Raw genomic sequence first — 16,473 nt, forward strand, 5'->3', positions numbered from 1 at the left:
GCAAGCAAATGCAAATATCTCAATGTCAATCTCAAAAAATAATTGTTGAAGCTTTGTAGGTGGAATTCTTTCCCATTCTTCCTTGATGTACGACTTCAGTTGTTCAACAGTCCGGGGTCTCCGTTGTCATATTTTGTGCTTCATAGTGTGCCACACATTTTCAATGGGTGACAGGTCTGGACTGCAGGCAGGCCAGTCTAGTATCTGCACTCTTTTACTGCGAAGCCACGCTGTTCTAACATGTGCAGAATGTGGCTTGGCATTGTCTTGCTGAAATAAGCAGGGGCGTCCCTGAAAAAGATGTTGCTTGGATGGCACAATGTGTTGCTCCAAAACCTGGATGTACCTTTCAGCATTGATGGTGCCATCACAGATGTGTTAGTGCTCATGCCATAGCTACTAACATCCTCGTCCCATCTTTGCTTGTGAATGACTGAGCGTTTGAGGATACTTTTTTTATACCCAATCATGACACTCACCTGTTTCCAATTAACCTGTTCACCTGTGGAATGTTTCAAACATGTGTTCTTTGAGCATTCATCAACTTTTTCTCAGTCTTTTGTCCCAACTTTTTTGAAACATGTTGCAGACATCCATTTCAAAAAGAGCAAATATTTGCACAAAAACAATAAAGTTTATCAGGTTGAACATTAAATATCTTGTCTTTGTGGTGTATTCAATTGAATATAGGTTGAAGAGTATTTGCAAATCGTATTCTGTTTTTATTTACATTCCATACAACGTCCCAATTTCACTGGAATTGGGGTTGTAGGAACATTATAACGATTATTATAATCTGAAAATAAACCAGTTACATTTGTCTCCCACAAAACTGTTTGTTTAATGACATTGTATAGACAGTAAGGACTTGCATTTGACTGGTAACATGGACTTGTGATGTCATCTGGAGCATATTCTTCAGCTTGTGGCCTTTTGGTAGCAGGAGTGCTTCTTGGAGCAATCAAAGCTGAAGTCTGCAGTAGAGTAGTGAGCATCTGTAAGAGAGATATGTGCAATATGTTCAAATTCTTATCTTCTGATTTTTCATTACTTTATACCACTACAATTTTTTTTTTTTAGTTTACTTTATTCAACCTCTGGAGTCTGGGGCCTTACAGTTTTTCTTCCATTCTGACATTGTATATGTAAAAACTGTAAAACCATGAAATCTGAATATGTAAAAAAAAAAAAAAAAAGAAAAATTTTTTTTGTTTACATTGAAAACCACAAGCATCTTTAACGAACCATTTTTTTATAACAACATTATCAGGGCTGGTACTGAGGCAATATGGCTAAGCCTGAAACTAATTTGTCGAGGGGTTTGGTGGCTGTCTCGGACCCCAATGGGGTCCAGGGGCAAAGCCCCGGGCTGGGGGCTGCGATTTTAGGCCTTTTCAAACCTGTTTGGAAAGGAACAGGATGATAAGCATGGGCAAAAATACCACGGTTTTACGGTATTATGTACAATGGTCCCTCGTTTATCGCGGGAGTTACGTTCTAAAAATAGCCCACAATAGGCGAAATCCGCGAAGTAGTCTGAGTTATTTTTTACAGTTATTATAGACGTTTTAAGGCTGTAAAACCCCTCACTACACACTTTATACACTTTTCTCAAACAGGCATTAACATTTTCTCACTTTTCTCTCGTGTGTAAACACTCCCAAAGTGTTAAAAAAAAAATTAAACAAATTTAATTTTAACGATCAACGTACGAGGTTGGACACATAAGAAATTATTAACAGTGACTGACCAGTATTTCACAGTTCCTCTGACCGTGCCTCCTCGTCCTGGCGCCGTGCCTTTTTCCCACTGAGTCACACCTCGGTGCAGGTGTCTTTTTCCGAGTGAAGAACATAGTTATGAGTAGTTGTTGGTGCTCTTTTTTCTTCTGGGCGAGAAGATTCTTATAAACAGACACGTAGAACACAATGCGCGTACTCGCCCTTCGCAGTGCCGCGACCGGCCTGCTTGATGAGGACGCAGAACACAATGCGCTGTAAAAAAAAAAAAAAAAAAGCATGCAAAGTTGGACTAAAAAAATCTGCGAAACTGCGAGGCCGCGGAAGGTGAACCGCGAAATAGCGAGGGACCACTGTATAGCTTTAAAATGTGCTTTAACAACATTATGGCTATTTGCATATGAAGCACATGTGATTCAGGTGCACTATTTGACGCAATGTCTACAGCTATGAAGTAAATTCCTTGTTTTCTGTGGATACTTGGTGAATAACAAAGCCTTTGAAAAAATGGCTGTGGAGTGCAACATTTCCACAACAGCTGCACTAATAAATTAACTCTACAGCCTGTTGATAAAAACTCTTATCAAATCTGAAAAAAGCATTTTTTTTAAATAGTTAAACATGATTAATTTAAAGTATGCTTCCTTTCGCTTCATCTGCGGAGGTGGAGAACAGCCAGTGGAGCAAACTACGTTCTATATATATATATATATATATATATATATATATATATATATATATATATATATATATATATATATATATATATATATATGTGTGTGTGTGTGTGTTTATAACTTCTGTGTTTTTATTGTATAAATATGTAACTGTATTTTGTGTTTGTTGCTGCCATTTTGGCCAGGACTCCCTTGAAAAAGAGGTTTTTAATCTCAGTGGGATATTTTCTGGTTAAATAAAGGAAGATGATGATGATATATATATATGTATACTCAACAAAAATATAAACGCAACACTTTTGGTTTTGCTCCCATTTTGTATGAGATGAACTCAAAGATCTAAAACTTTTTCCACATACACAATATCACCATTTCCCTCAAATATTGTTCACAAACCAGTCGAAATCTGTGATAGTGAGCAGTTCTCCTTTGCTGAGATAATCCATCCCACCTCACATGTGTGCCATATCAAGATGCTGATTAGACACCATGATTAGTGCACAGGTGTGCCTTAGACTGCCCACAATAAAAGGCCACTCTGAAAGGTGCAGTTTTGTTTTATTGGGGGGGATACCAGTCAGTATCTGGTGTGACCACCATTTGCCTCATGCAGTGCAACACATCTCCTTCGCATCATCCGCGAAGAGAACACCTCTCCAACATGCCAAACGCCAGCGAATGTGAGCATTTGCCCACTCAAGTCGGTTACGACGACCAACTGGAGTCAGGTCGAGACCCCGATGAGGACGACGAGCATGCAGATGAGCTTCCCTGAGACGGTTTCTGACAGTTTGTGCAGAAATTCTTTGGTTATGCAAACCGATTGTTTCAGCAGCTGTCCAAGTGGCTGGTCTCAGACGATCTTAGAGGTGAACATGCTGGATGTGGAGGTCCTGGGCTGGTGTGGTTACACGTGGTCTGCGGTTGTGAGGCTGGTTGGATGTACTGCCAAATTCTCTGAAACGCCTTTGGAGACGGCTTATGGTAGAGAAATGAACATTCAATACACGAGCAACAGCTCTGATTGACATTCCTGCTGTCAGCATGCCAATTGCACACTCCCTCAAATCTTCCGACATCTGTGGCATTGTGCTGTGTGATAAAACTGCACCTTTCAGAGTGGCCTTTTATTGTGGGCAGTCTAAGGCACACCTGTGCACTAATCATGGTGTCTAATCAGCATCTTGATATGGCACACATGTGAGGTGGGATGGATTATCTCAGCAAAGGAGAAGTGCTCACTATCACAGATTTCGACTGGTTTGTGAACAATATTTGAGGGAAATGTGATATTGTGTATGTGGAAAAAGTTTTAGATCTTTGAGTTCATCTCATACAAAATGGGAGCAAAACCAAAAGTGTTGCGTTTATATATATATATATATATAGATATTAGGGCTGGGCAACGTTAACACGCTAACGTTGCGTTAATTATTGAGGTTATTATCGCCGACAATTTTGCTCCTCCCCTTAACGCTGCGTTTTTTTTTTTTGTTTTGTTTTTTTGGGTTTTTTTGCCTTTTATGACTGTTGCTCGTTGCCTTTTATTTTAAAAGCGTCGGTCGGGGGCGAGCTTACGCTGTTGCTTCCTGCTGATAGCTGAGTTCACACAGAAAATGACACGAGGATCGAGAAAAGTACAGGCTATGCAATGCACAACAAAACAAAATGCAGAAAGACGCCGAACTTTTGAATGGACATTTTCGGTACAAAGTTCTACAGGATCAGGCCCGGATCCAGACCGGTTTGGACCGATGCAGCTGCATCGGTCAAATTTTTTTTTTACGCATCGTTCGTCATCGGAAAAAAAAAAGAAAAATCTTGAATAATCTCGAATAGCCGAACATGTCCCTGTGGTGAACACAGCTTTTCGGTTGTTTTCATGTCAACCTATAGTCCGTAAATTATACGGATTTTTCCGAGTTTCAGAGTCATATGGACGTACAAATAAAGTCGGATATTCAGGGTTTGGACTGTAATAAACTATTTCTGCAGCGCGGCTCCACTTTGAAACCATGAACCACTGAAGCAATGCTTCGATCCAGTAGCTCGTTGGTTCTTTGATTCACTGCTCTTCAGAAACGGCAGGCCGCTTCTGAACCCCTCGCAAAGCCATTAAAATATCGTCAGTCACTTTTGTGTGGATTAAAGTCACTAACTGGGACTCTTGTCTTGTTGCTGTCAAGAAACGAGAATCGTCCTCCGTTCCGTTCACACAGCTCGAAATGCTGCGTGGCTGAGACAGAGTCCGGTCGGAATTAATAACTTCAAAATTAATCGCCGCTTTAAATAAAATGACACCTCTTTCCAAATGTAATACAGACAAGAAACTACAATCGACTAAAACGTTTTTTTTTTTCCACCCAAAATGAAACGTGCTGTATTTTCTTTTCAAATTACATCCTGAAGTGAAGCACAGCAGCTGTAAACTCAGCTCAGATATATGGAAACACATTCATGCCAATAATGTCTGAAAGGAAATGCTTTTGACAAAAACTACAGATTTTGTTTATTCCTATTTATGTCCAGAGATCAAGGATTCACCATATAGAGTTCATTATGTACAAAGTTTAAGGATCCAGTGATTTATATTTATTTAAGACTCAATAAAATGTTCAATTTCAATTCAATTTAATCGGCTTATAAAGTGCCAAATCACAACAAAATCTAAATATACTAAACCAAATACATCACAATTGTACACATATCAAATTGTGCTATGTGTACAATTGTGACGTATTTGTTTTAGTACATTTAGTCATGGACATGAATATTGTTATTTTGATATGAAACAGGATAACAAATCACACCTGCCAGTGGTTTTATATTTGATTTCATTAGTGTGTTTCAGTTGAAATTTACATTTTCAAATTTATGCAATGTTCATTTACATTTTCAAATAAAACTGTGCTTTTAAGCGGCTTTTGAATTCATTTTTGGGTTTCACATATACCATGCGATTAATCATGATTAATCACAGAAAGTCATTGAGTTAATGCGATTAAGATTTTTTTGTTTGCCCACCCCTAATATATATGTAAACACACTGCTTCACTTTAAATGTATATTAAGTCCATTTCAGACGATCAGCACAGACCCTTTCTCTTAAAAGGCTTTATTTGACTTTGTGGCTTTGTAAACTTGTAGCATCGCCTGTTACATTGATTAGAGCTTACTTTAGTTATGGGCATGCTCTACAGTCTTCTTCTCGTTTTTTGTGGGAGCATTAGAGTGCCACCTACAGGCCTGGCATATGTACTACAGCTTTAAACGAAGCTTCGAGGGAAAGAATTTGGCTCAAACATTTTTTGTAATCGAATTATTCGAATTACTCAATTAATCCAGCCCTGACTGTGTGGGCAGTAGGGCTGCACACACAGGGCAGCCCTACTGCCCACACAGTCATGATGCCTCCAGGCTCCAGTTTACACCTCTTGCTCTTTGACCTCGCGCATCAGACCCGGAAGCAAGCGATAGTGTGAAAAGGCTTATTCACCTTATCCAGGAAGTCAGGGCGGGCGGCTTCATTTTGGCAAGCAACTTCCGGTTTGCCACTGCCACGGTACGCTGGAAGTGACCAAACATGAGCAGCATTAATTGCTCTGTTCATGAGTGCCACAACAACTGGAAGAAGAGGAAACTATCGCTTTCATAACGATGTTTTGAACATGGAAAGGAGAGATCTGAGTGCTGTGGACGAGCATTTAACTTGTTCCCTCCTCCACAGAAAGACGAGGATCGCCGGTGCTAGCTAAAGGCGCTGAATTTGAAAAATCCACCCAAACGTCCCTATGTCTGTTCTTTTCATTTTATGGAAAAAAAAAACCCACATCACTGGGTCTGTACACAGAGAAATGGTTGGACTAAAATGCTCCCTTGAAGAAGCCACGGTGGATGCTAGGGAGACAAACGGGTAAGCTGTGTTTGTAGCATTAGCTGCTATCTAATTTACTCATTTTCTGGAGTTTGATACAACCAAGCACTGCATGAAATAACACCATACGTATGTTAACATTACATAATCTTGGCATTACAGCGGTACTACTTGTCGGGTAGTATTTTAACTTGATTCAAGGAGATACTGATAGGCTTCGGTGCTTTTATGCGAGCTTCGTGCTGCTGCACTGTGTTGAGTGACAACACAAAGTAGTTAAAAATATCCGCATACATAATCGAAGGCCACTTTTTCATGTCATCTTCCCACTCTGTTATGACCCGTGGGTGAGCCAGAGTCGTTCCCTTTGAGCTTTTCAAAAATAATTTTGTTTCTACCCATGTAATGACTTCCATTTTTCTATATTGAAAACACCGCTCACCAGAAGTCCTAAGCCAAAACGGAAATGCCTCTGTTGTGAAAGTGGGCGGGGCTGAATAAGGTGAAAAGCCTTGGCCACCCTCTGGCCCATGGAAATATAGACCTGGAATGGACGTGCGCGCCTCAATCTATTAGCGCCGCTCGGGACAGGAAGGCGCCATTACTAAGGGTGGAGATGTACAGATCATAAATAATAAACTGACCGCTTTTTTTGCACTAGCGTCACTATTTCTTAACAGATTTTAATAAATGTAGGCTTCTTTTAAAGCCCTTTAATTGCTCTTTCAAATGAACACATACATGCCTGGGTAGAAAAAAGATGTTTTATGTAAATTCAGAAATTTGGGGAAATTATAACAAACTGTGCTGCTTTTCTCTCTCTATTGCAGCTATTTGTGAACAGATTTTAATAAAAGTAGGCTTGTTTTAAAGCCCTTTAATTGCGCTTTCTAATCAACCCATACATGCCTGGGTAGAAAAAAGATGTTTTATGTAAAGTGTGGAAGTTTGGGGAATTTAATGTGTTTTTTTCTTGTGAACATAATTCTTGATGTATTTTTATAAATGAAGCCTGGTAAGTTGTATTCAAGCTGATTAAAAGTTCGGATAAAAAATCCTTATGTATTTAAATATAATTCTGAAGTATGCCTTGCCATTGTGGGCATTTACCTTGCTGCTTTTTCCACTGTAATATTACTGCTAGTCTTTTAATGACAACAACATATATATATGATTTTTACTAGCATTTTATTACAAGTAGATATAAAGCCATTCACCATCCCTGGTTCTCAAGACCAGGCACCTAAGTGGCTCTACTCTACTCTCTTCTACTCTCCTATTGTACTCTTCCTTTTTAGATATTTAGAGATACCTTCATATACAGTGGTCCCTCGTTTTTCACGGGAGTTATGTTAAAAAAATAACCCACGATAAACGAAATCCGCGAAGTAGTCAGCGCTATTTTTTGCTATTATTATAGATATTTTAAGGCTGTAAAACCCCTCACTACACACTTTATACACTTTTCTCAAACAGGCATTAACATTTTCTCACTTTTCTCTCCTGTGTAAACACTCTGTTTTTTCTTCTGGGTGAGAAGATTATAAACAGACACACGCAGAACTCTCCCTTCGCTCACTGCCTCCGGAGGTACGGATGCGGGACCCGCAAAGAATCCAAGTCCTCTCTCGGTGGCCACGGAGCTCTGCGGCTGCAGTCAACATCCGTCTCTGGTGTGAGTGGACCGCTGCTGCGCTTACCGAGACCGCAGACTCAGTAGGCGCATCGGAGGCAGTGAGAGCAATCACGGTGATGCCGACGGGTGCCGCGACCGGCCCGCCTGATAAGGACGCAGAACACAATGCGCTGTAAAAAAAAAAAAAAAACGTGCAAAATTGCACTAAAAAAATTCTGCGAAACTGCAAGGCCGCAAAAGGTGACCCGCGTTATAGCGAGGGATCACTGTACTAGCATAGTTCCACCTTAGAATTGGAATATAATATACACTCAACACTTTTGGTTTTGCTCCCATTTTGTATGAGATGAACTCAAAGATCTAAAACTTTTTCCACATACACAATATCACCATTTCCCTCAAATATTGTTCACAAACCAGTCTAAATCTGTGATAGTGAGCACTTCTCCCTTGCTGAGATAATCCATCCCACCTCACAGGTGTGCCATATCAAGATGCTGATTACACACCATGATTAGTGCACAGGTGTGCCTGAGACTGCCCACAATAAAAGGCCACTCTGAAAGGTGCAGTTTTATCACACCGCACAATGCCACAGATGTTGCAAGATTTGAGGGAGCGTGCAATTGGCATGCTGACAGCAGGAATGTCAACCAGAGATGTTGCTCGTGTATTGAATGTTCATTTCTCTACCATAAGCCGTCTCCAAAGGCGTTTCGGAGAATTTGGCAGTACATCCAACCAGCCTCACAACCGCAGACCACGTGTAACCACACCAGCCCAGGACCTCCACATCCAGCATGTTCACCTCCAAGATCGTCTGAGACCAGCCACTCGGACAGCTGCTGAAACAATCGGTTTGCATAACCAAAGAATTTCTGCACAAACTGTCAGAAACCATCTCAGGGAAGCTCATCTGCATGCTCGTCGTCCTCATCGGGGTCTCGACCTGACTCCAGTTCGTCGTCGTAACCGACTTGAGTGGGCAAATGCTCACATTTGCTGCCGTTTGGCACGTTGGAGAGGTGTTCTCTTCACGGATGAATCCCGGTTCACACTGTTCAGGGCAGATGGCAGACAGCGTGTGTGGCGTCGTGTGGGTGAGCGGTTTTCTGATGTTAATGTTGTGGATCGAGTCAACCACGGTGGTGGTGGGGTTATGGTATGGGCAGGCGTCTGTTATGGACGAAGAACACAGGTGCATTTTATTGATGGCATTTTGAACGCACAGAGATACCGTGATGAGATCCTGAGGCCCATTGTTGTGCCATACATCCAAGAACATCACCTCATGTTGCAGCAGGATAATGCACGGCCCCATGTTGCAAGGATCTGTACACAATTCTTGGAAGCTGAAAATGTCCCAGTTCTTGCATGGCCGGCATACTCACTGGACATGTCACCCACTGAGCATGTTTGGGATGCTCTGGACCGGTGTTTACCAGCGTGTACCAGTTCCTGCCAATATCCAGCAACTTCACACAGCCATTGAAGAGGAGTGGACCAACATTCCACAATTGACAACCTGATCAACTCTATGCAAAGGAGATGTGTTGCACTGCATGAGGCAAATGGTGGTCACACAAGATACTGACTGGTATCCCCCCCAATAAAACAAAACTGCACCTTTCAGAGTGGCCTTTTATTGTGGACAGTCTAAGGCACACCTGTGCACTAATCATGGTGTCTAATCAGCATCTTGATATGGCACACCTTTGAGGTGGGATGGATTATCTCAGCAAAGGAGAAGTGCTCACTATCACAGATTTAGACTGGTTTGTGAACAATATTTGAGGGAAATGGTGATATTGTGTATGTGGAAAAAGTTTTAGATCTTTGAGTTCATCTCATACAAAATGGGAGCAAAACCAAAAGTGTTGCATTTATATTTTTGTTGAGTGTATAAGATATACCTTACTGAATTTTCATATCATACTAAACAACTGCAAGTATATATATATATACACATATATATATACATACATACATACATACATACACAGTGAGGAATATAAGTATTTAAACACCCTGCGATTTTGCAAGTTCTCCCAGTTAGAAATCATGGATGGGTCTGAAATTTTCATCTTAGGTGCATGTCCACTGGGAAAGACAATCTAAAAAAAAAAAAAAATCCAGAAATCACAATGTATGATTTTTTTAATAATTTATTTGTACGTTACTACTGCAAATAAGTATTTGAACACCTACCAACCAGCAAGAATTCTGGCTCACACAGACCTGTTAATTTTTCTTTAAGAAGCCCTCTTATTCTGCACTCTTTACCTGTATTAATTGCACCTGTTTGAACTTGTTACCTGTATAAAAGACACCTGTTCACACACTCAATCAATCACACTCCAACCTGTCCACCATAACCAAGGCCAAAGACCTGTCTACGGACACCAGGGACAAAACTGTAGACCTGCACAAGGCTGGGATGGACTACAGGACAAAAGGCAAGCAGCTTGGTAGAAGATAACAACTGTTATGATTATTTATTAGAAAGTGGAAGAAACACAAGATGAGTGTCACTCTCCCTCGGTCTGGGATTCCATGCAAGATCTCACTTTGTGGGGTAAGGATGATTCTGAGAAAGCTCAGAACTACACAGGACGACCTGGTCAATGACCTGAAGAGAGCTGGGACCACAGTCACAAAGATTACATTAGTAACACAAGATGCTGTCATAGTTTAAAATCCTGCAGGGCAGCAAGGTCCCCCTGCTCAAGCCAGCACATGACCAGGACCCATTTGAAGTTCACCATTGACCATCTGGATGATCCAGAGGAGGCATGGGAGAAGGTCATGTGGTCAGATGAGACCAGAATAGAGCTTTTTGGAATCAACTGCACTTACCATATTTAGAGAATGAAAACAACCCCAAGAAAACCATCCCAACCGTGAAGCATGGGAGTGGAAACACCATACTCTGGGGGTGCTCTTCTGCAAAGTGGACAGCACGACTGCACCGTATTGAAGGGAGGATGGTCATGTATTGCGAGATTTTGGCAAACAACCTCCTTCCCTCAGTAAGAGCACTGAAGATGGGTCATGGCTGGGTCGTCTAGCATAACAATAACCCCAAACACACAGCCAGGGCAACTAAGGAGGGGCTCCATAAGAAGCATTTCAAGGTCCTGGAGTGGCCTGGCCAGTCTCCAGACCTGAACTCAATAAAAAAATCTTTGGAGGCAGCTGAAACTCCAAACCTGAACGATTTGGAGAATATCTGTATGGAGGAGTGGACCAAAATCCCTGCTGCAGTGTGTGAAAACTTGGTCAAGAGCTACAGGAAACGTTTGACCTCTGTAATTGCAAATAAAGGCTACTGTACCAAACATTAACATTGATTTTCACAGATGTTCAAATATTTATCTGCAGCAGTAACATACAAATAAATTATTAAAAAATCATACATTGTGATTTCTGGAATTTTTCTTTAGATTATGTCTCTCACAGTGGACGTGCACCTAAGATGAAAATTTCAGACCCCTCCATGATTTCTAAGTGGGAGAACTTGCAAAATCACAGGGTGTTCAAATACTTATTTTCCTCAGCGTGTGTGTGTGTGTGTATGTGTATATATATATATATATATATACATACACACACCCACACACACATTTAAACATTTTTGTTTCTGTATTTGTATGCATGTGAACGCAGCTTAATGAAAATAACTTATGGAGTTGAGTCATAGTCTCAGTATATCGATATTAAATTGCAACACAATGACTTTAAAATAGACATTTGTTTTACATAATTACATTAAGGCTATTGTACAGTTCATTTTAGTATTGGATAATTTGTTTTTGTAGTTGGTACAGTTGATGGTGAAGCACTTGGCTGCCTTTTTTCCCCTCATTTTGCTTCTGTTTATCAGGCTCAAGGCGCTCTCTCGACCCTGAGTAATAACCGCCGTGTGGCATGCCGCTAGTCACGTGACATCCATTCCAGGTCTCTAGTTCCATGCTCTGGCCACCCCAAGGAAAAAAGTCTGGGTCCGCCCCTGCGCCCAAATCAATCAATCAATCAATCAATTTTTTTATATAGCGCCAAATCACAACAAACAGTTGCCCCAAGGCGCTTTATATTGTAAGGCAAGGCCATACAATAATTATGTAAAACCCCAACGGTCAAAACGACCCCCTGTGAGCAAGCACTTGGCTACAGTGGGAAGGAAAAACTCCCTTTTAACAGGAAGAAACCTCCAGCAGAACCAGGCTCAGGGAGGGGCAGTCTTCTGCTGGGACTGGTTGGGGCTGAGGGAGAGAACCAGGAAAAAGACATGCTGTGGAGGGGAGCAGAGATCGATCACTAATGATTAAATGCAGAGTGGTGCATACAGAGCAAAAAGAGAAAGAAACAGTGCATCATGGGAACCCCCCAGCAGTCTACGTCTATAGCAGCATAACTAAGGGATGGTTCAGGGTCACCTGATCCAGCCCTAACTATAAGCTTTAGCAAAAAGGAAAGTTTTAAGCCTAATCTTAAAAGTAGAGAGGGTGTCTGTCTCCCTGATCTGAATTGGGAGCTGGTTCCACAGGAGAGGAGCCTGAAAGCTGAAGGCTCTGCCTCCCATTCTACTCTTACAAACCCTAGGAACTACAAGTAAGCCTGCAGTCTGAGAGCGAAGCGCTCTATTGGGGTGATATGGTACTACGAGGTCCCTAAGATAAGATGGGACCTGATTATTCAAAACCTTATAAGTAAGAAGAAGAATTTTAAATTCAATTCTAGAATTAACAGGAAGCCAATGAAGAGAGGCCAATATGGGTGAGATATGCTCTCTCCTTCAAATAACACTTTTTTTTTTTTTTTTTACAAATAATTTTTCCTTGGAGCCACAAAAGATAAAGCATAAACTTCACGCTGTTGAATACATAAATCCAGCTTGTTTTGAAAAAGAAAAAAAAAATCAAGAAAAGAACTCCAGCATCAAGCAGCATGCTAACACTACTGCTAACTGGTGCTGTGTTGCCAGATTGGAAATGTCGAAGTACCGCGCCAAAGGCTGAAAATGATCGTACACGAGTCAAACGCACAAAAATACAGCTATTTTCTTACACAATTTTCGACAGGACACGTAAATGACAACAGAAGTAGGCCTACCTCAGTAAGAAGGTTGAAACTCCACCTCCAAGTCACTGCTGCTGGGTTGCCAGATGTTTATGAGGTAATTTACGGTGCGGATTTGATGCCGTCAAGAAGCGCAACATGGTTTTCGTCGGTTTGAAAACAGGACACCCAACAGGTAGTCTCGGCAGCAAGATGAGTTAGCTGAACTAGTCCTCATGCTATACATTCACTTAACCAGCGAATGGTAAACATTCCTGTGCTAAACCGCGTCAAAGTCCCATAAACACCTTCCTGCAGGACAGACCTCGAGCTGAAAATGTCCATAGGTAGTCCAAAAAGCATAAAACAAGTGTCCACTGCCAACCATTGGGTTTATGATCAAGAAACTTGTTAATTTCTTCAAACAGCGGTGCACATGTTGACTTCTACGTGAGTCTCTCGCGGAGCACAGCCTTCCCGGTTTTCACTCACGTCAAGCTAAAACAACGAAAAGAGCGGTTCTATACAGACACATCACTTCCTTTAACACTTCGCAATAAAACAAAATAACATACATCAAAAGCTTTTCATATTTCAAAGGTACTTCTTTTTAACTAATGCCCAGCTACTTTTCGCAGTTTTTAATTCCTATAAAACATAATTAAAATATGATTTATCCATCTGTATATAATATATATTAACTTTTCAACTTTTCAATCTTTTTAAACTGTAACATTTATTATGAACTTTGTCAATATGTGAACAAATTTGTCAGGGTTACATAAGGTTCACCAGGTGTTTTGGAGATATGATAAGTATTTTTTGTTCTTATTTCTGCAGTTTAGTAGAAAAAAGAGAAGAGGGCCATCTGGTGTGTTCACATTACTCTTTTTGACTGAGAATTAGAGGGACACTCACTGGAGTGCATTCTTCTGCCTCTGCTCAGAATTTTTATTTAATAATTTTTTTTATTTATTTTAAGGACTATAAAATTTCAAAGTTCTCACAAAGCCCCGTTTGCTGCTGTAATAGTTCCTACGGCACAAACCACACAAACATGTCCACCAAGCGTCCAACAAAAAATCCTGCTGTTAAAACCACAGACTGTGTAGATCCTGGACAAACCCAGCGTGATGTCACTCACAGGTTTTCTATAGACACCCGGTAGAACTGTTTTGAAGCCCAAAAATTGCTGCTTTCAGTGTTACCATGTTTACAATGTCGACTCTGCTGACATCACCATCATTTAAAATCACATATCGTCACTCAGATTTATAGTTTATATCAAACTAACTTCTAGAGCCATCTGTTTTACTGACAGTCCAACAAAAGTTTGACTTGAAATGAGCAGTCACCATCTCTTTGGTCTTTTCTGCACTGAGGTAAAGATTATTGTCATGATACCAGGCGACCAGGTCTGCCACCTCTCTTCTGTATGCTGTCTCGTCCCACCACTGATCAGACTGATGACTGTAGTGTCATCCGCAAATTTAATGATGATCGTGTTGTTCTGGGAGGCTCCACAGTCACACATGATGAGTGTGTAGAGTAGGGAGCTCAGCACACAGCCCTGGGGAGTCCCTGTGCTCACAGTTCTTATCATGCTAGATGTGCGGTTATGAACTTTAAGGGACTGGGGTCTGCCTGTTAGAAAATTCAGCACCCAGTTACAGACGGAGGGTGTCAGTCTGAGTGTGAGGAGCTTATCTGTGAGCTTGCGCAGGATGACGGTGTTGAATGCTGAGCTGTAGTCGATGAACAGCATCCTGACATATGTGGCCCTGCCCTCTAAGTGCGTGAGGGCTGTATGGACAGCAGTGTTAACTGTATCATCAGTGGATCGGTTCTGGCGATATGCAAACTGTAGGGGGTTTACGTCTCTGGGATGGTCTTTTTAATGTGGATCATGACTATCCTTTCAAAGCACTTCATTATGATTGGAGTGAGTGCTATGGGACCATAGTCATTTAAGCAGGTGACAGTGTCTCTCTTGGGGACGAGCACCATGGTGGTGAACTTAAAGGACATGCCACACCGAAATCATACCAATTTAGATTTTGGCTGCTAGTGGCCATCCAATGATCCAGCGGGATTATGCTGTGCACTTCTGTGACTGGTTTCAAAGTATATGGCATTCGCAGCAAACAGCTGCGGAAACTTCCAAAAACAAAGTACTCGTGAGTACTTGTGTGTTTCCGACAGGTGACGTAGCTATTAGAAGGCTTCCACCGTGCACTTCAATGGATTGTTAAGAACTGAGGCACAGATTAATTCCAAAGTTAACATAAGTGTGATGTCGTGTTATGATGACTTGTTTTTAATTGAAAACTGTTCATTTTGATGCAGCCACGGTAAATGCAGCAGCTGTGAGAAGGTTTAGTGCATCTGTGACCATGAACCATAAACGCAGCCTGTCAATAACAAACTCTGCTCGAGGCTCAGCTTTGTGCATGAATAATTATGAGTGTAGTGATCAATAAAAAAAATAAAAAAAATACATCTACTGCTGGGGAAAAAATAGTATATTATTAAATATTATTATATTATAAATATTATTCATGTTCACAGTGGCAGTAAAACAGCCGAGCTGCTCCTCTCAGCACACACACATTCCAGCTCCAAATTCACACTGTCTCAAGTAAAAAAAAAAAAAAAAAAAAGTTTGGCAGCTTCACTGACAAAAAAAAAAAAAAAAACGCAAAAGAGGGAAATTCCTGAACATGCCAGATTCACCTCGTGTTAGATTGTTTTCCAAATGTAAATTCCGCATGATCAAAAAAGCCCCCCCGCACACACTCACGCGTCCAAGATCACCAGCTGCAGCTCCGCCTTTAGTTCTCTCATGATTGTGGCACATTAAATAAAGTCCATTAAATCCTGCAAATAATGTATTCTGACTTTTTCCAATGTATCAAATCCATCTCAGTGTCCAGGCAGTCTGTAAAACAGCACCATGTACACAGCTTCAGTAAACCAGCATCCACACAAACAGCACATCACCACACTTTCGGTTCCAAAATCTGACACTCTGAAAAAGCTAAGAGTTTCGGGATGAAGTGTGCCATCTCCTGTCTGTCAATCCTCTGTAAATCTGAGCCATCACTTTTGAATGAAAACTCAGAAGTTCTTTTTCGGATGGAGCAGGTTTGTTTCCCCTCTGTCTGTCAGTCATCGGGATGTTTTTGCTCATTTTAAAATGTGTGTCACACACAACAGGGGGCGTAAAAGAACGGGCAATGGATAAGCCAAACAGTAACAATTTAATGTTGTAAATTGTGCACAACCGAATACAGACAACAATCAGTTTGGGACTACAGTCAATTACACATTGGGTGACGTGTGGGCAGGCTTGAGGATAGGAGACACCCGTCCAGAACCGAGCCGGATCCCACACGGCCCTCACCGCCAACGGACCTGAAGAACACCGGAGCCGCCAAGTCCTGGGTCCCCAGGTGGTCACCGTCTTCAGCTGTCAGACCTGGTACTGCT

Source organism: Thalassophryne amazonica, unplaced genomic scaffold, assembly GCF_902500255.1.
Source record: "Thalassophryne amazonica unplaced genomic scaffold, fThaAma1.1, whole genome shotgun sequence".
NCBI lineage: Eukaryota > Metazoa > Chordata > Actinopteri > Batrachoidiformes > Batrachoididae > Thalassophryne > Thalassophryne amazonica.